The 22,452-nt window shown below is 43.3% G+C and overlaps 1 protein-coding gene and 1 long non-coding RNA gene across 2 annotated transcripts in view; both read left to right on the plus strand.

Moving 5' to 3' along the window:
* Positions 1–6,921: 6,921 nt before the first annotated feature.
* On the plus strand, positions 6,922–22,172 carry LOC135580483 (uncharacterized). The gene is made up of 7 exons (XR_010475195.1): positions 6,922–7,184; positions 7,526–7,652; positions 10,198–10,372; positions 11,941–12,172; positions 17,634–17,749; positions 17,849–17,974; positions 18,053–22,172. It is a non-coding gene; the product is annotated as an uncharacterized LOC135580483 (long non-coding RNA).
* Positions 22,173–22,229: 57 nt separating this feature from the next.
* Positions 22,230–22,452, plus strand: part of GRM7 (glutamate metabotropic receptor 7) — a 267,872-nt gene continuing 267,649 nt past the window's right edge. Inside the window, exon 1 of the mRNA XM_065075811.1 lies at positions 22,230–22,383. The gene's annotated coding sequence lies outside the window, so the exon portion shown is untranslated. The remainder of the gene's footprint in view (positions 22,384–22,452) is intronic.

The raw sequence follows: 22,452 nt of genomic DNA on the forward strand, positions 1-22,452 counted from the left end.
GCCCCAATGTTCCAATGCCCAATGCTTCTTCCCCCCCCCCAACTCCCCCCTTCCCCCTCATTCCCCCCCCCGCTCCCCTCCACAGCGCCCCCTGCTGGAGGCGGCGCATAGGAAAGTCTGTTCGGGGAGATCTTGTAGAGAAACTCCCGTCCTTGTGTTAATTCTTAACCTTGTTGTTCTCCCTCTGTACATTATATCCCTGAACTGACCCCAGTAACACTAATGTACAAGACAGAATTTTTTTAATTTTAAAAACTTTTTCTTAATTCCTTCTTTTTTCTTAATTGAAACTGCTTTTGCTCAAGTTCAAGCCCTTTGGGGGAGAAATTGTTCCCAGATCCAACCTCAACCTCCCCTGGGCAACTTGAGGCCGTTTCCTCTGCTCCTGGCGCTTGTTCCTGGGGAGCAGAGCCCGACCCCCCTGGCTCCAAGCTCCTTTCAGGCAGTTGCAGAGGGTGAGAAGGTACTTCCTTTTAAAATAATAATTTAAAAAAATGTAATTAAAAAAAAAAAAATATCCAGCCATGAATCTAAATCAATTTTGGCTGCTAATGCTGTTCTAGTTTGACCACCGTCTCCATACATTTTGCAGAGAATCTGCCTCAATTGGATGTTCACAAGGCAGGACAGGCAGTGGGGCTCCGCTCTCGGCCTCGGGGACCCCGGTCCCCGCTCCGAACTGTCCCCGCCGCTTCTTCCCCCCCCCCAACTCCCCCCTTCCCCCTCATTCCCCCCCCCGCTCCCCTCCACAGCGCCCCCTGCTGGAGGCGGCGCATAGGAAAGTCTGTTCGGGGAGATCTTGTAGAGAAACTCCCGTCCTTGTGTTAATTCTTAACCTTGTTGTTCTCCCTCTGTACATTATATCCCTGAACTGACCCCAGTAACACTAATGTACAAGACAGAATTTTTTTAATTTTAAAAACTTTTTCTTAATTCCTTCTTTTTTCTTAATTGAAACTGCTTTTGCTCAAGTTCCAAACAGCTGTTTCACAAGCAGCAGGTGCTTACCCACAAGGGGTGATGGTTTGAAACTGCAGAAGGGGAGATTCAGGCTGGACATGAGAAAGGAATTGTTGGCCCTGAGGGTGGTGAGAGCCTGGCCCAGGTTGGCCAGAGAGGTGGTGGATGAACCATCCCTGGAGACATCCCAGGCCAGGCTGGACGGGGCTCTGAGCAACCTGAGCTGGTGAAGATGTCCCTGCTCATGGCAGGGGGGGCACTGGGGAGCTGGGAAGGTCCCTTCAACCCAAACTGTTCTGTGATTCTATTATTTCCATTAATTGGACATGGTAGTGCAGTCGTGGGTTTAGAATATACACCTATGGTCTTAACCTCAGCCATGGGCAGCGGGAGCACTCACAGAGCTTCAGCCTTCTCCTCTGTTACCAACGTGTGTTCTAATTGTTGTGTGTTTCTGCATCATATAATACAATCACAGCCACAAGACTGCACGATCACCCTACTTTGTTCTATGTCTTTATCCTCTTAACCTTAATATTTGGGGAGCTGCAGATTTGATTTCCTCTTTGGGAGTGTTTGAAGAACAAAGGCTGGCCATCTCACCACCAAAAAGAGCTTATATAAAAAGTTTAAAAAAAAAAAAAATTAATGCTAGAAATGTATTTTTAATTCTTAGGTTATTTCTTCAGACTGTTAGTAGAGGTGCAATTCTTCCCAGAACCCCAGGGGAGGTGTATGGGGAGCAGTGTAGATATTCAATATCAACACCTGTTATTCCCATGCAAAAGTCATTCCCGACGAGTCCATGCGGGCACTGGGAGCAAACTGCCCCATTGTGGGGTACAGGGGTGCACACTCCAGCTGCAGCCACCACTTGCTGGCAGCCCTTCTGATATGCTGGGGGAAGAGAGAGGAGTACGTGTCCATTCAATGAAGAGTAAATGGTTTCTCATTGCTATCAGCCACAGCACTGTTCCATTATACATGACTGCTGGTGGATCAAAGCCGCAGCAAAAGGCGGCTTCTCTCTAGTGTTCAGGATTAGTCTTTCTGTCCGAGATGGCGTGTGATAACCTCTGCTTTTCTCAGCAAATCGGCGAGTTTTCACCCATCCCGGTAAACATTTTGTAGCAGGCGTTAGCGTTCTAAATATGCAGAGGAAGAGACTATTGGTTCTTGCATTGCGATGCGCAGAGTTCCAGACACATCTGGGCTTTGCCCCATCCCCATGTGTGCTGAGCCTCACCGGGATGTGCAGAGCTGCCGTATTGCATTGTGAACTGCTAACTAACATTAGCTAATTGCACCTGTTAGATCAATCTGTGGGGCTGCACAGATCTTGCATCACTAGTTTGTAGTTCATGTTAATTTTTCTCTATATATCCTGTTCCCTGCTGAAGAGAAAATGTACATTTGCTGTTGGTTTTTATGTTCCTGCTCCTTAAGTTTCCTTGATTATTTGAAAAAAAATGTAGTCTTTTACATAAGATTAAATGCTCCAGATTTATAAGAGCCAAATTAACGGATGGCACAAAATACATGATTTCAAATAAGTTTAATTTCTAAGCCACATATTATAGTTTTTTTTCTTTTTGCTTCAGAGAAGCACAATTTGAGCTTGGAGGCTAACGAAGGACAAGATGCACTCCAGAGTAATTGTTAAGCTTTTGTTCTGTTCCAATGGGGTTTAAAACAACGACTCTCATTCACCTCAAGTTTACATGTTTTCAGGCTCGAGTTCACCACAATTCTGGTTGAATGCAAAAAAAGTAGAGAGAACTGACTTTATTATTGACGTTCTGGAGGTGACTTGACAGCCACTTAGAAAAATACTTAATGTTCCCCAGTTTCCTTCGTCCCTTGGTCCCTGGGCAGCAGATCCATCCATCTCCGTCCCATGGGGTGTTTCAGAGGCAGCAGCAACGCTCCAGCACTTTGATTCATGGGATCAATAATCCCAAGGATCTACCTAAACGGATGGAAAACGCAGCGTGATGCGGGAGATGAGTGATGGTTGTTGTGTGAGGCAAAACGACCGGGGTACGGTTTGTGTCAACCAAATGATACAGATCCTTTCATTTTGCATTTCTTAAATCTTCGCTTTAAAGTTGACCTTGTTCTTAGTGGTCAATACAGTCTGGCGCTATGCGAACCAATTCAGGAGTATGTTTAAGCTACAATTTGTTTAAGTTTTATTGCCTTCTTCAGACAAAGGTTTATATAAATTGGTTCATTAATTTACTCTAAAGCTTCTATCATCTTCACTTTGACTCACATTCCATGAAATACTGGTCGTTTGGGTGACTTTGTGGTTGTTGTAAGAGTAAGAAAAGTGGGTTTTTAGGGGGAGGCTGTTGCAATCTCTTAGCAAGCTTTGGTTTGCCCTAAACACACTTGGACTGTGACCCCGCAGCCCACAGTGCCCGATGGCTCCGGGAAGACAGGAAAGATACTCTTGATATCAAGGAAAAGGTAATATCTGTCATACTTCAATTTATGTCACGTTAGGAAAGAACAAATGTTGGCTTGTACTGTGAGAAAGTTCTATTTTATCCACCAAACTCACGACTGGATCAGGCTGGCGCTTACTCCTCTCGAGTCATACAGAGGAGGGGGCTGGCACCTAATCCGTTAACATGTGTGCATTCTTTGTGCCTACAATTTGAACAAATGTTTTGAAATTATGACAGAGAAAACAATTTTTCTTGCCTACATTAACAAGTAGGTGTCGTGTATTTTAATTACTGTGACCAAGCTGCAATTACAGCTGATAAACATATGGAGATGAAGCTGCAAAAAGAGAGGAACATTTACATTTTCTTAAGGAATTGCCGCAATGATGAACAGAAAAAGGCGGAGAAGGGAAGGGTGGACAAAATGATGCCAAATCCACTTATTGTTATAACAATTTCTGCAATGCTGTGCTTTTACTGTATATAGCACACTCTGCGACCTCATAGAACATAAAGGTCTTATAGCTCTACTACATAAATAAGTTGTTATATCTCTCAGTGATAAATGCCTTTAGATCAACCTAAACACCAAGATATTCAGGATACAGGTACAAACCCAGGTATCAAATAAGCCCACAAAGGCTCATACCGGAGCTTGGCTGAGGATGGGCACGTGTGCACAGGTATTATTAAGATGTTAGGTCTTGGAATTTCTCTGTAGCCATTCTCTGAATGGCTGGTTTTGTGAATGGCATTTTATCTGGCAATAGGATCATGAGCACAGCAATCCGGTCCCCAGGCACAGCCAGCCGTGGGGACAGTTCACTCCAGAAAACAAAGGTTTTCTTTCTCAGAAATCAGCGCGGGAGCCTCCAGCCATGCCTTTGTGCTTCAAGCCTCAATAAAGGTTAATTGCCACAATTTTTGCATTTCCTTTTGTAATTAAGAGTTCAGTGCTTCAGTGCTTTTCACTGCAGTTCCTGACAGCCCAAGCGAATCTTTTTAACCACTGCAGAAAGAGTTCCAGAACAGATCCTGCTCCAAAGGCACCATCTTTCTGGCTTTGAGACCACGTCTCCATTTAGGAAAAGCTGGAATAGCATCCTTGGAGAACGTGCATTTCAGGAATAACACTTTGAAATTTGCTTTCTCTGAGACTTGGTGGAAAGTTGTGGAAACAGAAGGCAATTCCCAGGCAGAGGCTGCTCCGGGTTGCATTGCAAACTGCGGAGAAATTGTGTTGCCAGAGACTTTGTCATTAAGGTCCCTTCTGTTTGCTGATGTTTCTCTCCGTTTCGCAATTTTATTGTAGCAAGAAGTTTTCCTATTGTGATTTTTTATCTCGTTTGCGCAACAAAAACTCAATCAGAGCTACGTCAGTGAAAACAATGGGGCTTTTTGTCCAAACTATGGCAGGTAGGCAGTGCTGTGGGAGAGCAGGAGGCGGCGGGGCTGGGAACACAGTGCTGGTTGGGATGATCAGCGGGTGAACTGGGAGCACTGGGGCAAAGTGCTGGGGCCACAGGAGCCATCACGCACTTGGACAACTTGACACTGCACAGACAGTGGAACAAATCAGTGTCACTGCGTCATTTGGGTGTAACGCACTTCTTGCTTGTACATTACTATGGTGAAAACACGTTTGCTTTGTTGTGATAATAAATAACTGCTGTGTTTAAGAAAATAATTCACGTGAAAAGATTGATTGTAGTATAAAATTATAGGAAGAAAAATGAAAAATTGGATCTTTACGGTGGTCTGGAATAATTTCTGTCTCATCTGATTAGGAGAAAAGGCTGCTTTGTCTTCTTAAATGATTTTTTCTGGATTTAAATAAATCTTGTGAAATGCTTGCTTGCCTGCAAGAATTATAAAAGGTTCTTCAGGCCTAAATCAAGTGTTCCAGTGTTGCTGCATGAATCTTCCAAGGCAATCAACTTTTGGTACCTTTGACAAGTTTTATGACTCGAGATAGGTGCACTGTGATCTGTACCATATTTCAAAGTAACGCCTCTGAATAGATCATATCAATGCTTATATGTTAATAATTTGTTTGGGTATTTTAATACTAAGAGCTATAATTCATATCTATCGTGTTCCTTGGACTACAGATAACTTGAAAAATATTTAGAGAAAAATCACTTTAGGAATACCTCCAGTGTTGCGCTTCTCCATTGTGCAGAGACGACAAGAGTAAACAAGCCCAGAAATTAAAAAACTACATTGAATTGAAGCTCATCAGCTTCAGTATCGTTCCCGCTGGCGTTTTCCTTCCCCTTGGCCACAGCACATTCACCGTTTGCTGAGTGTTTGGGCTCTTTTCCATTTCCCATGGTAAATTCTTTGTTGGGCAGGTAAATCTTGCTGTTTGCACACTCATTTTCCTAGAAGTAGAATACAAATGTCTCCTTTCTTAAATTGACGTCAAACTCCCGCTGATGTTCATGGTCTCTTACAAAGTTTCCCATATTCTAATTCACCATGTGTTGTGGGAGCAGCTGAAACTCAATTTTGCTGTTGCAAACTGGATAACGATGGCAGTGATATTTGCCATGTGTGGTAACTGGGAATGCCATGGCAATATTGGGTACTTAGAAAGCCAACTGAAAACTATTTTGTGCGCAGGCATTACTGAAAACCAGTATAAACTCCATAGTCTGTGGCAACTCAATATTCCTCTTTCAGAACATAAGATGTGCCAATGACTGTGGAGGCTCAGCAGAGCCTGCAGGGGTTTCTAAGTGTTTTGTATGGCAGAAAATAAAGCAACCAAAAAACGGAGGGAAAAAAAGAGCAAATGTCTAAACACAGAGAAGATAAATGAGGCTAAAAGCCAAAAATTGTTTCCTTCTCCCCACTGCTGCTGCCCTCTCTACGTGCACAAACCCATCTTCGTTCGTGGTTATTTGTCCCTGTGTTGAACATCATTAACCCTGAGTTTCAAAGCTGTTTTGACAGAACGCTCCGGATCACATCTGGGAGAAGTGATTGCCAGGGTGTTCAGGATCTGAAATCTTCAGGCTTACTGTGAGATTGCCCTGCTCCTCTCCTTGCAGAAACGATGGGTGTTTGCACGCTGGTGAATTTTTCAGGAGTCAAATTCAAGAAACTTCACAAAGCCCAGGGATCGTTTCCCCACCACCTCCATTCCACCGGTATTATCTTGGTGTTTTCCATGCAATCTGCACTTTTAATGATTTTTTTTTTGGTTTTCCTTCCTCCTGGGTTACAACCTGAAGAGCATCGCTGCTCAGGTGATGACGTGGTTTTCACAGGTTTCTTCATTCCCACCAGGAACCCATGAGATCAACAGTTAAAATGTTCGGAGAAGCCCCTATAAATATTGGCCCCAAACCCCCGCACTTGGGGGATTTCTTGCCTTCACCAGCTTATCATAAGCACCATGCCTTGGTGGCACTAATCCTGACTGTAACACAAATGGACATCTCATGTCTTCTGCTGTCTCTGTTGACTTCATTTACTTTTTCCCTCTGTTTTCTTCCAGGGTTTCTGATGAACCTCCCTCTGCTCTCTCCCATGGAGGAGCCCAAGCACACCAAACCAATCTTTCCTCCGTGCCAGGAAAAACAAACTCAACCCAACTCTTCCTCCATGAAGAACCACAACCTACCAAGCCATGGAGGAACTGGTTCGGTCCTGGACTTCATCTGGATGTAGGACATCCTTGGCATGCGATGGCTTGTCCTTCAGGGTTGTTTCGTGAAGACTAAACAGACATTTCCCATGGAAAGAAGTTACGGAGATTGTGGGGTAATTTATCTACACGTGTCTAATCATCACTGCTTGCACTTTGAAATGCAATATCTGTTAAACCAACAGCCCACTGGCCACTACCACATGGCGAGGCAGAGGGTACAGATGTTGTATTACAATGCAAGTCAGAAAGGATTTAAATAACACAGGCGAAAGGGAAGCAGCAGCATGGGAATGCGGCAGCAGCTCTTGGGACTGTGGATATTGTACTGCTAAAACTGTGGAAAATTACTTATTTCACACCTTCTGATGCCTATGAAGGAGGCCAAAAGAGTGGTAATTGTATTAGGAATTAATCCACTCGGCTTCTCGATATGTTGAGTTGCCTCTTTTCACAGAAAAATGGAAGAGCTGGACCCTCCCCGAGGTTGTGTGGGGAGTGGGCGCAGGGGAAGGTCCCCTCGATCTCCTCTTGGTGCCACAGGTTTCATGGAGACTTTGTCTTGTAGTCACTTGTGCTTTGGGGTAAGTGTTCCAGTCCCACACTTGAGGTGAGCCATGAAATACTGTAAATTGACTGTTATTTGGTTTTCTGTACCTCGATAATTGAAACTAATGGAAGCAAATAGCTAATATTTTCTGGTGGGATGACCTTGGGAGCAGGAGAGCAGCTCGTTGAGTCTTCCTCCAGGGAAGAAAGTTAGAGGAATTACTGCCAAATAATAATAATAACAGCAGCAGTGCGGGCTGTAATTCCCCGCTCTCCTACTTCAGCGACACCTGAACACCAGCATGAAGAAAACAAGTCATTTATCACGTATAATTTCTTGGAAACTCTGGGTGTGTGGAGCAGAGTGAGGGAGAAACGGGCAGGCAGTCCAATTTCTACCTCATCCCGACCCGTTAAGAACTAGCAGATAATTTTCCCATTTTGGCAATGTGTGCTTGCTTGGGCCAAATCTGGATGTAGACTAATGTGACTTGTTGTATGTCCTCGTTTCCTTTTTAAGGCGCTTTGCTGCACCCACCTCCGCTTCCTAATGAGGGATCTGCCCCCGTCACTCTCCGTGTTCCCCAGGTTCCTGTGCAACCACAAATCACCCACCCCAGCTCCCGGTTTGACCCATTTTATTTCAGGAAAGTGAGCTTCATGTGATACCCACAGAAATGCCGAGCCTTTTGCATCTATTTTGGTCTCTGTAAAATCAACTAGATTTTACATTAAAATGTAAAATCAGCGAGGTTTTCCACTAGGAGAGGAAACTCATGGATAATTAAATGCCAAAAGACACTTATTAAAAAGAAGTTGGTTAAAGGGAAGGGCTGCCCCAGAGCAAAGCAGGCAGAACTTGGACATCAAAACTTGTTTGGCAGCAGCATCTGGGCAGGAAAGCCGCATATGGAGAAATCCGGGCATCAGCAGCACCATAAAACACAGTCCACGTACAGTGGGGGTTTGTTAGTCATGGAGCTTATGGAAAAACTTGTTGCAGACTCAATTCTATAGAAGAGTACAGGAGGTAGAGGCATGGGCTGGAGAGCTGGGCAGCAACATCTCAGCACATGATAAAGGAGAGAGCGAGTGAGATGTACCACCTGATTTCTGGGTGATAGAAGATCATTTCTTGCTAAAAGACATAATTCTGGCCAAAAATGAATTTGGGATGTCTCTGTTAGAAAAAAGTGAATAAGAGCCAAAAGCCATAAGTTTATATTGGTTTCTCTGGGGGGGAAAGCGAGGAAATACTGGCTGAAGCGAGATGGCTGCAGGAGGGGGGATGCAGACCCAGGGATGGCTGATGTGTGACACCGCGGCACAGCCTGGGTGTCACGGGTAATGTGGGTAACCTAGAGCAGCTTCCGTGCAAAAAAACCTTAACAAACAGAAGAAGCTGCTGTGACGCATGCATAGTAAAGAAAAGGTTTGAGTGGTTCAGCAAAGCTGCAGATCTCCAAGCTGCCCCTTCACCTGTAGGAAAGGAACTAAACCAGTAATTGGAAAAGTCGGGCCTGGGGGTGAGAGGTTTGGATTGAAGTAAGAGCAGTCTGCACTGAGCCGTAAAAAAAAAAAAAAAGAAAGAAAAACTAAATCTATGATTAAAACCACTCAAGCGATTTGAGCCGAGTCCTCCCGGGCTGAGCAGGGCAAAGGGGAATGAGCTTGACACAGGAGCTGCGCTGGTGCCCCGCTCCTGCCAGCCGGGATTTTCCTTCAGGGTCCCACTTCATTTCAAACCTGTTTCCCTGCATTGCTTTGCAAGCTGCCGGCAGCACGGCCAGTCCCCCCAGCTCTGCCTCGCTGCCCCACGCTCCTTATTCCACTCGTAGTTGTCACCTTCTGCTCAGAAAAGGGGGAAATTCAGATGTGTTGCAGTACCCGACAGGGTCTTCTGAGCATCTGGAACGGTACACGAAAAGGAGGGACCTTATGTGGTAGAAATATTAGTAGGTAAAGAATAAAATAAGAATAAAGAATAATAAGAACAAAGAATAATGAGCGGAAGGGGCCTAGCTCCTTGCTATGAAGCTACAAGCTGGAGAATATGAAACAGTGAATTAAGGTGTTTTTGTGGATTTGGTCCTGACGCCAGACTTGTAGGAGACGCGCTCCAGGGGGTTCCTCTTCATTAGGGGAAGGATTAATGAAAAAGGTAGGAAAGTAAGAAAAAGCCCTGTGTGAACAAATGACTTATGCAGCAGAGTAATTAGATAAGACATTCAGAACATATTTATTGCAGAGATTTAGTTACTAAATTGCTCAGTAGATAATATGTGCATGTACATACACATAGGCAAGTTATGGATGTTTCTGCATGTAATTATCTATGAATATGCTATATATCTATAAAATGGCTGATAAGGGTCTAAGATGACTGTCATGAGTTTTAAATGCCTTTGAGCTTAAATAGCTTTGCCATTTAAATCAGCATTTCACTAACAAATGGAAGTTATAAAAAATCTTAGAGGACAGAACAACCTGGCTTTGCAGAATCTGAAGACAATTCAGCTGTTGGAAGGAAGAAGAGGACTAGTAAATGCATTTTTTCCTTTAAATCTTTTCCTTACTAAGGCACATCCATCAAAAAAAAGCTGAGGCCACGTGGTCCAAGACTATGGAGATACTGAGGCTTCATGAAGGAGTTTGTGTCCCCGGCACCACAGTACATGACTGTGTTGTATTCACAGCCAGTTCCACTTGGGAAGTGAGTTGGTCTAAATCATCGTGAAGACACGACTGGCTTTAAGTAAGTCATTTTATCTTTCTTTATAATGCTTTGAAGGAGGAAATTTTGCTTCTTATGTAACTCTGGAGAGCTGTTATTTGCAGCAGCCCAGCCTGCGAGCGCGGTGCTGAAGGACACGGTTTACAAGGTGTAGCTGTTGCGGAGCTGTAAACACGCCGGCTGCCTTTATTGAGCAGCCTGGGGTTTCCAAAGGAACCGAGGCAATTAGTCACCCGCCTTTCCACATAAATAAATTAACAGCATGGTTTGCAAAGATAATCTTCCCATAGCTAACTAAATCTCAGGTGAGAGGGAGGTATCACCATCGTGTGCTGCGACCCCGCACAAAAGGCTGGAAGCTCTACAGAAAGTTTCCTGCACTTCTGCTCTGAAGGAGCTACGTGTCACACTTCCCATGGCTGCTTGGAACTGTAAATCTCCCAGCACCTTCTGAGGGTTCTGCATGCTCCACTTGAGACATTTGGTCAGGAAGCTGCTGCCTGAGTCAGTGGGTTTGTGTTGATGGAGCAGATACGGGTGCAGCAAAATGGGACTAACTCCCTCCTGGGCATGGAGCTCATCTCACCTGGGGAGGGTTAAACTCACCGGGTAACAGATATAAACTAAGCTTTACTGAGCTAAAGAGGAGCTATTCCGCAGTTACCCATCCCAAGATTCCTGTTTGGGTCCACTCCCTGAGCTCAGCAAGTGGAATAAACTCATTTAATGATATGGGGGTAGGTAAATCAGCTCCAGCACTGAGCAGCAGGCTGTTCATCACCCGCTTTCTACTTCTCCCTGAAGAAACATAAGATTCTCACCTTCACCAAATCCCGTCTATTGAAATCTAAAGCTGGATGATCACATGAATGAGTTCAGGTCCTGCAATGATAAAATAAACGTCTGCTGCTACAGAGAAGCCAGTTGGTGACCTTTCCCACCCAGCTTCCCTGGTGATTCACAGGTTTTATTTTTTGCTAAGTACAAAAGCATTTTCCATGGCAAATGCTCCCGTACTGAAGGTGAAAATGAATAAAATAAGCCCACAGAACACCGAGGGGAGGGTTAGGTCTTTTCACAGTTGTCACTATTTATAACAGAAGGCAGCTGAAGTGTGGTGAGCTCTGTGGGGAAATGCGTGCGCTTCCCGCGCCAGCCGGAGCAAAATGCTCCCGAGTTCATTTCCTCGTGTTAACAATTGTTTGGTGTCCTGTATTTGCAGCAGGGAACTTCTCCATAGTCTGGTATACCAATGTGATCTCTTTAAATGATAGGTCTACCATTGAGGACATTTGGCATTTGACTCTATTAAAAAATTCATCATGAATTGATATATTACATTTTCCATTTGAAACTCTGCAGTCAGGTAGCAGAGTCTGAATATTCATATGAGAGCAATATCTTTTTCAGCATTCATTAATCTGAGTCAGTAATGAACTACAGGTAAAATAGAGTGATAATTTGGAGCAAGTCATTTATTTGATTATTTTTCTCATCTTCCCTTTTATTAAATATCCATGAACAGTTTAATTGACCTTCCTGAATTTTTCATTTAATATTCAAAGGTTTTTTTGGTAAATGGTTTGCAGGGCTGGTATGTGGTTGGTGTCAGACATCGACTGGGCTCACAGGACAGTGGCTGCAGCAGAGTGGCCGGTGGCGATGGGGTGGCCAGTCCCTGCACTGGAGCTGCCCTAGGAGCAGTGCCGGTGCTGCACCGAGCTCTGCCCCTTCTGGGTGTGCTCCTTGGCTGGCTTCCGTGGTATTTACTATGAATCTTCACCTATTTCATGGCTGATAGGGCAAAACCCTGAAGAACAGGTAATTCTTTCATCTCTACTCTTATCTTGAATATATTGTTAATTTCTAAGTTCTGTCCTCACACCCTTTTTTGGTTTAAGGCTCAGTTCCCCAACTTCGTTTCACCCCTTGACGATGTTTTGTATGCCTCTGATCTCCTTCGTTTTCCATTTTCAATTCCCTGCATATAGTCCACAACTTTACTAACATTTGGTATATAAAACAGAATATATTTCCCCAATGAGGACATATTAGGTCTTAACCTAGTGGAAGGATGATTTCCCACGTCTCGACAGCCATGCTTCCATTTCCCACCCCAGAATGATTGTTTCTTCCAGAGCAGCCATCCCCAGCTCCCATTCCCCAACTTCCTTTGCAGTCGTTCCCCAGTCCGTAATTTCACAATTGACTATTTCTGCCCACGTATAGTATCTTGTATTGTCTCTCCTCAATAACACGCTTTCTCGAAAGACTACTTGTACAAACTGTCAAGACCTTTTTGAATTTTAATCCTGTCCTCTCCTGTGCTTGCAGCCCTTCCCTGAACGGTGTTATCAGCAAATTTAATGAGCATATTCCTTCTTCCATCACCCAAGTCATTAATGAAAAAATTAATAATGCTGAGCTCAAGGCAGGTGTCTCTGCGCCTGTGCTTGATTCATCCTTTCATTTTGAATAGAACTGTTTTCTGGAAATGAATGGTTTTCTAGCAAGCTGCATAGCCTGGGTATGTTTCTCCAAATGCCGTGTTAACAGCTGAGGCCAAAGCCAAACTCTGTCTCCTTTATGTCCCATAGAGGAAAACACATTTGGAACAGTGCAATTCAACAAATGCTGTTTGCTGCTGCTCATACCTTCAGTATCTTGTTGTTTTTTTTACAGAATTATTGAGTATTTTTGTGTGAATGGATGGTTTATGAGCTGGTATGTAAAGCCATATCTTCTCCTTCTTAAAGACATGGTTGCTTTTTCCCCATCTCTCCCTCTTCAGTCTTCCACAGTAATAGTTAAGATTCTGATATTGCTTCAGACAGCTCCTTAAGTACGTGAAGATAAAGCTCATCAGCATAACCAATTTGAAAACATCTAAATTAGCGAGGCGCTCTCACCATTCCCTTTTTATGAGATTACAATCTTCCCTCTTTGTTGCAGTATTATTGTGCCGACCATCTGCTCTCAGTTGGCCTTTTTCATGAAGATTGAAGCAAAGAAAGCTCATTAAACACTCAGTTTACTTGGTTAATGGTTTTTCCCACTCCTTTTTTTGGTCTTCCTTTATTACTAATGTACTTACAGAATGATATTCTGTTAATTGCCCCACGCTTTGTACCCTGACCTCTGACGTAGGTGCTGTGATTCTCTGATGGATGCAACGCTTGCTGAATTGTTTTAAGCAGTAGAGCTCAGGCTACACAATGAAATTCCTTCACACTCAGTCCAGGGAGGAAATATAATAAATTTGCAGCTTCCAGTGATACTTGTGGGTCAGGCCTCTTGTCCAAAAGGCAAGAGAGCAGCAACCCCTCAGCCAATGCCAACCTGAGCCTGCGGCCAAGGCGGCTCAGTTGGTTGGACAAGGAAAAAGCCCGACGTTAAATTGTTGGAATTATGTTGTGGGTATTTTTGTTTGGTTGATTGTTTGGTTTTTTTCAATCTAACAATATGCAAGTTGTTCAAATTGCATTAACTTTTGTTTGGCAAGTTCTCCTCTCCTGACTCCCTCTGTTCTTAGTGCATCACTTAGATTATTTCTTAGGTCTTTAGAGTTCTCTGTGGATTTCCCTTTATTGGTCCCCAGTCTCCAAGTAATTGTTCTCTGTCCTTGATCCTTTTAAAATAGCTACTGCAGCAAGTTTCACCTTTGTTAGTATGTGACCTCAAAGGCACAAGAAAAAGTCCTTCTTAATTACGTTGGACAGCTTGTAAACAGTTTTCCAGATTATTCCAGCCATATGTAAACACACCAGGGTTTGAAAATAAAGGTAGATCTAGTCCCAGAGGTGTAGATCAATAGAGACTTCTGACTGGAATTCACTCTTGGTGTAGCAATTTAGGCTGTTAGATGGGGAACATAATAATGTAAAATCTCAGCGTTGCAACTTCATTTTCTACTCTCCCATTAGAGACTCGGGAAATGAAGAGAACTCTGATTTGCAAAGCTAAATAAAACAAAAGCACAGAGGAACCTGACTGTGCGTGCTGACCTGCTTTCAGTTCTTAAGCAACTTGAAACTGAATCTTACTTAGAACTGGCCATTATCATTGTTTTCTCAGGTGGAGCAATTAACCTACAACTTACTGAAGCAAGCAAACTGTTCTTTGCTGATATAAAAAAATCCCAGACTCGTTTTCTCCTGAAGCATTGGAAATTGGATAAACAGTACCAGATCCTCATATTTCTAACCCGCAGAAGATACCAGAAGAAAATAAAAACACACATTGTTGGTTATACAATGCAAAATTACTGAAATTTAGCAGATATTTTGAATCTGGGAACAGTTTGGGTTGGAAGGGACCTTAAAGGTAATTTAATTTCACCCACCTGCCATGGGCAAGGGCACTTTTCACCAGACCAGGCTGCTCAAAGTTCCATCCAGCCTGGCCTTGAACTTCTCCAGGGATGGGGCATCCACAACTCCATCATGTTGCGCCTCCTCCTTTGAGCTGGAGACCAAAGGTACAATTTTAACCCACAGCTTCCGTAAGAAGTCTTTCTTTTATAGCTATGCAGAGCTCCAGAAAGTTGTAGGTCTTTGCTTGAAAAGAAGAAATGAAAAGCTTGGTCTGGAATCTTTAATTCCAAGTCAGTCAGCTGCAGGCAGATTGTTACTGGTTGATTGCCGTTCACCATGACTGGATTTTCCAGACTCGTTTCAAAGGTAGAAGTTTTTGTAATAAGTGCAGCCAGTGGAGCTCAAACTTCTGCAGCAAGCGAGCAGCCTTCAGGAGGCTCCAAGAGGGGGGAGATCCACACAGAAATCAGATTATGCTTCTTGAGCAAGTCTCTTTTTGGACCAGTGAATTGGAATATCAAGTCAATTAAAATGTCAGGGAATTTTCAAACCATAGCCTCAACAGAGAAAATATGCCTTTAAAAGTAAATGATGTAAGCAAATAACAAAATCTTGATAGCTGACACCAGCTAAAAATGGTTTATAAACACGGGGTTTTTTTCCTTCTTACCCATTGCTTCCAGCAGTCACTCAAAGAAATGTGACTTCCAGTTGAGTGAGTAGAGTTTCAGGTCTGTCTGTGGTGATGGGAAGGACGGGCTGTGCGGGGCGAGCGTGCACGCTTCAGTACGTCGTGATATTTCCTGATATATAAACTGAGGAGTAAAACGACAGAGGATGGTCTAAAGGTCGGTATAATAAAACAGCAGAATCTACTGAGTCCCCTCAGAGTTTATGATCCGAGGAAGATGTCTTGTTTCAATTGATAAGATGTCCCAAAAGGTGTATTAAACTTTGAGAGAAGAAGAGGCCGTTCTGGGAGGAGCACCTGGTATGACTGATACAGTGCTTGCTTGAATCTCCTCAGAAATAATTAAACACATGACTGTTTTTGGGGGGTTTTTTTGAGGGAACTCATCAGGGGTTCAGGAAGAAAAATAAGTTTTCTTCCTCCGCGTAATTTTATTACTGGAGATATTTAAATCAAGGCAGAGCTTTCCGTCTCCATCCCAAAATCCCCTGAAGATGCAGAGGTGGGCGCCCAGACTGTGATAAGCCACGTTTTGTGCCAGACAAAGGTCATGGTGCCCTGGCAGCAGCAACGCTTCTGGTTTGTTGCTTGCCCTTCTCACCCTAGAAAAATCAAGACCCTTGAGCCTTTCCAGTTACTGAGTTGGAAACTGTTAAATTGTGCTGAGCCATTGCTTGAAGTAGTGGAAAAAATGGTTGAAACAGTAGTTTGCTCAATAATCACACGAGCTGGAACTGCTTGTTCTCTGCCACCCTCAACGCCCTTCAGCTATCAAAAATATTTTTTCTCCTGAAGGTCAATAAAAAACCTGAATCTTTTTTTGATTTTTAGTTTTATATGATATTGGAAAAGCTCAATTGTATTTTAGCTCCAAAAATCTGATTTAAAATCTTTTGACAGGCACTTAAAACTTCCTTATATACCATGGCTACAGGGCCTGGGGTTTATCATATTTATGCTGTTGGACTGTGTCTATGTGAAGGCGCTTTCTTCAGGTTCAGGTGTTACAAATAAAACCAGAGCGAGGTTTGTTTTCCTGTTTCCCTCACTGCCAATGTTTTCACTGAGCCGGTGAACTACACTTGCTGAGTTCTACCTTGACACTTTAATTTCGAGGCAATTTAATCTGTTCTGACTGAAAAATTTAAAGTGGAAGTCCCAGAGCAGAGCAGAAACAAGGCACAGATTTCATCATTCTTGACCCATTATCAGGTTGTTGGTGGTGTTTTTTTTTTCAATCTGCCACTTCAGAAAACTGTGTGTTGTCTCACTCCAGGTATTTTAACAGCTCATTTGAGTCTTGCTGACATTGCTGTGTCACGGTTCATGTCTTTTCTGACATGAAGCTATCAAGTTCTTCTATTTACTCTTCCATTTTACCTCTGCTTACAGATGAGGTTTAGAGAAGCCGAAACCTTTCTGCGTCTCAGGTCTCTCTTATATGGATGGTGTTGCCCTCTGCATTTTATAATCGCTGATGTACAGTTTCGGTGAAAAGACCATCCATCCTTGTAAAACGCTCTGAAGAATGACTAGTTTAAATAAATACTGGAAAGTAAAAATGGTTAAAGACGCATCAACATGGCTTTCATAGATTTAAATTTGTGTGACATGAACGTGTTTCAAAATATCCCACATTTCTGTGTTCCCCCAGTACCCTTTGCCAGCTTGTCTTACAAGTTAGACCAGAATTTGGCCTGTTTGTGGGTATTTTTTGGTGCTCATCACATTTCCAATGCGTCCCCTGTCCTTCCCACCCCCTGCAAGAGGGGCGGCGGGTACTGGGGCAAAGCTGCCGGCTCTGCTGGTGCCTTCTCCAGGAAGCACGAAGGAACTGGAGGTGTCACTGTCTGCATGAATATCTCTTCGTCCTTGCGCACAATCATCTGGTGCTCTTCATAAATTTCGCATGTATTTTATTTTAAGATGTGACAGGAGCATGTTTTTCTGTCTTTTCACCAACAAATATAGCTGGAAGGATGCGGAGAGGCGAGTTGTGCCCCCTCGCTGACTGATGCACCGTGACACAGGGTGGAGAGGAAACTCAACACTTTGTCACTTGGGTGGCTGACGACGTGAGTCACCACGCAGAGGTCCCCGCTGCTGGTGTCCCTGCAGATCCCCCCGCAACGCAGGGTGTTAGTCAGGCGTCCCAGCCTACGACAGCAACTGGGGATACTGGGTGGGGGAATAGTTGGTGTAATTTAGCAGGATGCTGTGCATCAGTAAAAGTCGTCTTTATTTATTTATTTTTTTAATGTGGTCACGTCTCTACTAGTCAGTTGGATGAGAATGACTCACACAGAACAAAGTTGTTATGAATGGTCTCCCAAGCCGTACAGTTGCGCTGTCTCAGTCCGTACTGGTCACCAGCCCTGGGGTGATGTGGAGGAGGTGAGTGTGCAACCCTGGCTCGTTTTCCCTCCCTTGCACAACCTCACGCTCCTACGGTCTTTGTGGTACCTGTGGAAACATCTTCATTTTCTTTTTGAGCTCTAGAGAAGTGTTTTATGATACAAGCAGCAAATTTGTACCTTGTGTGCCTCTGAAAACCGCAATCCCCTTCACCGTCAGCATGAATCGAGGACGCAGAAGACTGAGTACACAAAGCAGTTTCAGGTAACTTGGTAGGAAAAATGTAGAAATGTACAATATCATGTTATTGGGTGGTTAATGCCAATGCCCTGATTGCTTCAGACACAGCAGACGGCAGTCAAGTCACAACCCAGCTCTTCCCTTATTGACACTGGAGCAGGAGCATCCCGTGAACCCCGCCGGGATGCAGGAGCATCCCGTGAACCCCGCCGGGATGCAGGAGCATCCCATGAACCACGCCAGGATGCAGGAGCTTTGATTTGCTGGGGATGAGCAGTTCCACGTTGCCAGTCCTGATGTGTGAACATCATTTCTGCAGCTGGTTCCAGCCGTGGTAACAGTTGGTTCGTATCTGATGGGCCACTTATTTGGAGGACGAGCAAACCATAGGAAATATTTCCAGGGGAAATAAAAGACAGTGTTCATCTGCCTAGGCATTGATATTGCTTCTTTCTTCTTTTTTATCTATAAACCAGACTTCTGGTAAGATGAACTCTGAAGGAAGCAGATTTAGTACTTACAGCTTAAAGAGTCTGAGGTCCCCATTTTGTATTTGAAAATGAAAGACAACATTTATTTGTTCTTTATCTTTGAGTTCTAAGCCTGTTTCCACACCAAAAAAAGTGCGGGAGAAGAATAAGAGATAAAAATGTGTTTGAAATACAAGCTATTCTTTGAAGCTCTTACAATATTTTAAAGCTTTTCCCTACAGCTATTTATTCCATGCACTTAATGTCTGTTTTTTGCTCTGATATATATTGCAATTATTTTTCATCTTTAATTTGATTTTCTTTTAATAACATTGTTCAGAACAATAAGGGGTGACAAAGACGACTAGCATGCATCAGATAATCCCTATCTGACCAAGATGAGTCGTTTTAATTACGTATGTGTACATATTGTGCCCTAGATCTTCTTAAAGGTTTTATGGTTTTAGGCAATACAATGGGAAAATAACTTGTCAAAGATTCAGAGTGTTAGCTCAATAGTCTGGCTTTTACACAAGGTATGGAGGGATAGTCGCTCATTAAAGTGACTCGTTTTTGTTATGAATGATGAATATTATACGTATTGTCTCTTTTCTCATTTCTTCTTTTTTTTTCCCCAGCTACATGAACAGTCGGTTTTGGGACAGTATTTGATTACCTTGTTTGCCAGCTTTGATTTCATTGCTGGGAAGTTTTCTCTGAGCATCAGATATTACTTAGATATGTAAACACTGCTCTAACCAGACGGTTCTGTCTCTGGTAAAGGAATGGGAATGTAATGGAGTTTTTCTGTGTTCCCTATTATAACTCTGTTAGACATTACTTATATGGTGCCTAGCCAAGGCTAATATATTTATTTTATTCCCTGGCAATTCTAAATTGCCTGGGGTAAAAAAATAAAGCTTTGTTTAAAGGAAAAAATGATTAAAAATTGTTGATTCTGAGAGGAAATTAAAAAGTGTTCAACTTGACCCCACATCAGATACTTCTTTTTAGTTGCTAAGTAATTTACTGTTTTCTTTAACATAGAATAACATCCAAAATGAAATATTTGACAAAAGTATTTTGATGAGAAATGGTACTTAAGCAGTAAAAAATGAAGACAACTTGTTGAAGTTGCTGGATAGTTGTGAAGTGTTTAGATCGCCCTGAATTTGTGTTTGTTTTCAAAAGGAGAAGTTTCTTAACCCGCTTTCCTCCAGCTCAAGGGCAGCCCCCACCACCCGCGTGCCCTGGCGTTTACATTCCGACGGACTCCTACAGGTTTACGTTCTTAAGAGGAGAAATTTATCCTTGATGCCCGAACTCCCTAAAATGTAATAAATAGTGACCCCTAAAAGCAGAGCTGTTGGGTGTTGCAACAACCTGCTGTGGCTGTACCCAGGGAGGGCCTGGAGATAATAAACAATAATAAACTGGTTAGAAACAATTAGCTATGTCATCAGTGTTATCTGGATAATTAACAGTCAGCTCTATTATCTGTGCTATGTGTGTTGGTAACTGTGAAGATAACCACCAGAAGTGTTGTATTTGCTTATGGTGAGAACAAACTAGAGATTATCTGCATTTTACCCAAAATTAAACTGATCCATTTTCATTTACTGTGTTGCCAAAACAGAGAATATATCGCTTATCTAGTTAGTTCAGTGGAATCCTTAGCTCCTATATAAGCATTGTTATGCTGCAATTTCTTGCTACATATGCTACATATTTTAGCCTAGATGATGACCTTCAAAAGGAATGAATCCTGTTTTCTTTGAGTGTTTGAATCCTTTCTTTGCATTTCTTTTTAAAACCACTTTTATTATTTAAAGCCAACTTCTGTGTGGCTTAATACGAGATTCTCAATCAGTTTCATTTTATATCTGTGATATAAATCTTTGATCTTTATTTTAGTTTTGTCTGCAATGTAGCCACTAAGGAAAGTACTAAGGATGTCTCTGATTTTCTGTCATTAAGACTGGAATGAGGATTTTCATCCAATTCAACATGAGGTAACGCTTCTCCAGTCTACTTCTCACATTTTAAGAAAAAAATTAACAAAATGCCACTACAGGGTTTTTTTTTAATTCTTTTTTGGTGCTGTAAATTGCATTTTGATGATTCTCCGCTCCTCCCGCGCTGCCAGGCAGCATCCCTTGTTGCTTCTAGCAAGAATTGTCATGGTGATGCATTCTGTTGACCACATTTTGGAACACAGATTGTTTCTAATTTTGTTTCTTTAATTTACTCTGGGTACTGTAATATCTCTGTTTCTTTCTCTCACTCTCTGTTTTTTTTTTGAAATTTTATCACGACAAACTATATATATATATGTACATATATATATATATATGTAATAGGATCTGCCCTCTCACCTTCCCATATGCAAACGTGCTGGGTGGTATTTTCTTTCTGGCTTGTCCCTACATGCGGATCGCCGCGTTCTTGGCATGGCCGGTTTGGCGGTGCCGGCGCTGCCCTCTCCGTGTACCGGCACTGGCTGCCAAACGCGCATCTCGTCCCCTGTTCCCGCGAGCATCCCGAGTGCTCTTCTGGCAGGAGGGAGCTGTTCTGCAGCCGCCATCGAGACGTGCTTCAGATCTTGAATTGCTCTCTGTGAACGCACAAGAAGAATGGGAAAACCCAACAGGGCATCGAGAGTGGGGCTCGTTACCGACACTCATTCCATGGCTAATTGTGCCTCCCCGGGAGAGGCCAAGCAGTGGCCTGAAGAGCACTCATCCCTCAGAAAGGATCGCGAGCTTTTAGCAGAGCTAACAGGCTTCATGGAGAAATTAAATTTGGCAGTGAGAGCGCAGTACTTAGGTTAGTCTCAAGTAGTCTTGAGCTATAAAAACGTTTCTGTGGGAGTTCTTGGCTGAGTGGAAAGGCTGAGAGAAGAGTCCAGCAGCTTGCAGGGTGGAGTGATGCTGCTTTATGCGTTTCATGGTTGTGTTGATGGTTTTAAGAGGAAGGGTTGGCCTAAATTTCTGTCTGAGCATTTCTTGTGCTTTTGTGCAAGGCCCAGAGGAAGGTTTTCCTCTGGTCCTGGTCCATTTGGAGCCGGTGAGGCAGCCTGGGATCTCCTGCCATTCCCATGTGTGATGTATAGACAAAGTTGTAAATGCAAAGTGAAACTGGGGAGACTGGGTGCACTGGGAGTTAGACAAGCACAGCTCCTGTTGATACTGAACATGTTTTACTTTTTAGAAGTAATTAAGTAGGTTTTGGGTCAAAGAGTGAGAAGGACAATTTCTGTAGGGCCTGGCAGGTCAAGGTTTCTGTCTTGAAGACCGTACACCTGAGCCTGTGCACGGATGGCTGGCTAACTGCTAACACACAGTGCAGCCACCTCGGGGGAGAGGTGGAGACGATTGTCCTCTGGACACTTTGCAATTGTCCCCTGGATGCTTTGCAGCTTTGGAAGTGGGAGATCAGGATGTAAAATGCTGCAGCAAAACAGGCAGAGGAGGAGAAATCCTTTGAACCCAAGCCTCTGCCATCTCCAGACAGTCTCTTAACTCCAAAATATGGAGATATATATCTATACATATCTATATATAGAGAGAGATATTTATTTTTTTTAAAGGAAAAGTGAGTTTTATCATCCATGCTTCAGGAAAGAGCTCCCAGCTGTGACCATGGAGGGCAGTGGGGTGGGCTGGGGTGACACTTGTGTACCCAGAGGTGTGGGCACAGCCCTGGGGATGGTGACCTGGGAAATGAGCCCCTGGAGCAGGTTCCCATGGGCTCTGTTTTTTAACAGCCGTAACTCGACACAGCTGGTGGAGGGATGTGCAGTTTCCAGCCACAGACAGCAACAGTCGGAGACCTTGGACAGCAACAGTCCGAGACCTTGGACAGCAACAGTCCAAGACCTTGGACAACGTTTGTGGACGCTGCTCAGAAAATAGCTTTATTTCTGGAGAGACATTGTTATTTTACTCTTCCTAATCTGCAAAGGTAAAACTCTCTACTGTAAGTTTTTCAAATAATAAACCCAAGTATATTTTGCGTATGTTTTCTTCTGTG

Source organism: Columba livia, chromosome 10 (assembly GCF_036013475.1).
Source record: "Columba livia isolate bColLiv1 breed racing homer chromosome 10, bColLiv1.pat.W.v2, whole genome shotgun sequence".
NCBI lineage: Eukaryota > Metazoa > Chordata > Aves > Columbiformes > Columbidae > Columba > Columba livia.